The sequence below is a fragment of the Pygoscelis adeliae genome, unplaced genomic scaffold, assembly GCF_000699105.1.
Source record: "Pygoscelis adeliae isolate BGI_AS28 unplaced genomic scaffold, ASM69910v1 Scaffold467, whole genome shotgun sequence".
Taxonomy (NCBI): Eukaryota; Metazoa; Chordata; class Aves; order Sphenisciformes; family Spheniscidae; genus Pygoscelis; species Pygoscelis adeliae.
The window spans coordinates 44,300-46,531 of record NW_008825253.1 but is presented as its reverse complement, the minus strand read 5'-3'; positions in this window follow the sequence as shown (position 1 = coordinate 46,531).

Here is a 2,232-nt window from a genome sequence, read left to right as displayed (position 1 = left end):
ACCTACAGTAAAATGAGCAGCTGCTGCTTGAAGTGGGTCCTGCACAGTAACAGTACGGAAAAGGATCCTAAAATAAACCTCCTGCAAACAGAGCATTTTTTCCTAAATAGCTTTTTAGGGAGAAATAAGCCTTTCAGCTGTCTGACTTAAATTTTGTTTAAATTATTTATTGAAAGACCGTTCCTGCAGCGCACAGCCTGGAGCAGACCCCCCTGCTGCCAGTGCCAGCACCCCAGGAGCAGGCAGGCGAGCTCCGCTGGCGGCAGCAAGCAGGGGCTGTGGGGGAATGGCAGTCAGGGTGTCCCGTCCCCCCCCCAACCCCCGCGTCCCACCTCAGCAGCAGCGCTCCCCACAGATCCAAGGGGCCGGCCAGCTGCTCCCACCGGAGCAGCAGCCATCCATTCCTCAGCCGAGACCTTCTCTGAAATAACTGGAAGAACTCTCGTTGCCTTTGCCCGCTCTAAAAGGTGGTAATGCCTTAGGATTTGTTTGCAAGTAGCAACCGAACACAGGGAAAGCTCTGCAAGTTACTCGGGCACCGCCAAGAAGCGCGCAGGAATCTGTAAACCTCGCTGTTTCACGCTGCTTTGGTGAGCTTCGCTGTGTTCCTGTGGCTGCTACTTGACTAGTGTCTCCCACGTGAAGCTGCTTATCTTACAGCCGCCTCCATTGTGTGTGGCACACACTTGCTGGCTGAGGTCGAGAGGAAAAGGGAGCGGGATTTTCCCTAGTCCCGAGCCTGCTCAGGTAGCAGTGTTTTTGCACCCCAGCCGTGCGGGGAAGGGCCAGCCCGGCAGAGAGGCACAGAGCAGCTCAAACAGCCCCAATACCTGATCCGTGCCCAAGCCTGCCTTCAGCACTGCGTTTTCTCAGCCTGGCCTTAGCAGTGCAGCGGCAGCCCCGGTCCTGAGCTGCCAGTCGCTGCCCAGACGCGCTACCCCAGAAGCTACAGGGACTCTCCCTGAATGCAAAAATAACCAGCAGTGTTCTTAACGCTCCCATCAGGTTGCCGCTTTCTCCCTTCCTCGCAGGGCAGGGGAGCCTTGCACCTTGCCGTCTCGAAGAAAAAGCTTCCAACTCTTAACTTACTTCTTCAGTGTGGGACCAAAACCAATTTAAAAACTGAAATAAGATGTAAATGCTACCCTGTGGAGTACTTTAAACATGCCTGTTGGGAGCCAACTCTACTGCAGCAGAGACATCACAACTGCATTTGGGGTATTAGACCTAAACCTTAGGCCAGACTCAGCCCCCATCTCTCCCAGTCCAAGTTCCCTCCGTACACGGGTCTCCCGGTGCCTGCACGCTGACCTCGCCCTAAAGCTCTTCCTCAGACTGGTATTTGGCGTCTTCTTTCGTGGGCCTTTACTGCCACCAAGCGATGAAGAATTAATTGTTCAGTGCATTCAAACAAGCCAGAGGACTCGGCATTACACGCAACTTCTCATTTCTGCTGGCTCTTGTTTACAGCTTTTGTTTCATTCCCGTTAATAAATTTTTTTAACAATCTTTGTGGCTACAATGGTATTTTGATTGTCTAACGTACACACCTGCGCTGTTTAATCATTCAAAGAGCTCAGCTCGTTCTTGAACCTGCCTAGATCCTTCCATTACCAGCACGGGTTCAGGTGCTCCAACACACCCAGCAAGAGTTTAGGGGAGCAGGGCTAAGCTCAGCTGCAGCACACATTTTAAGATGCTCCGGTTCCCTTAAAGTGACTAGCAATAGCAGAAACGGTCTGCTGGGTGCCCAGGTGCAAACTTTAAAGTTGGTTTGTGGTTTTACATGCCCCCCATGGGATCTGTGAAGAACAGAAGCAAAAGCAAACCAAGTCTTTTGAGAACTTTATTAGAACACTAGTTAGCCTCAAGGACTCCAAGATTTGAATCGGTTGCCTACAGAGTCTAGTACTGGAGTTCATGCACACTGCGAGAACGGCTGTGAAGCCTTTCACACTGCTGCACCCACCGCCTGCCACCCTGTTTACTTTGTACTGTGAGCTACCGCACGTGGTAGAGGAAGAGCCGATGGCTGTCCGTTTCTCGTACTTCGGGGCGGTTCTGCAGGTGCTTCTTTTGCTCTAAAAACTGCCCCGGCTGCCAAGCTGTACAGCACGAGAACGGGCAGCTCCCCCGCGTGATGCAGCAGCCCCACGAGAGTTCGTTTTTTAGCCGTGCTGGGGGCTGCGCCGCTCGCTCAGCTCCGGGGCCCGCGTACGCCTCGAAGAGCAG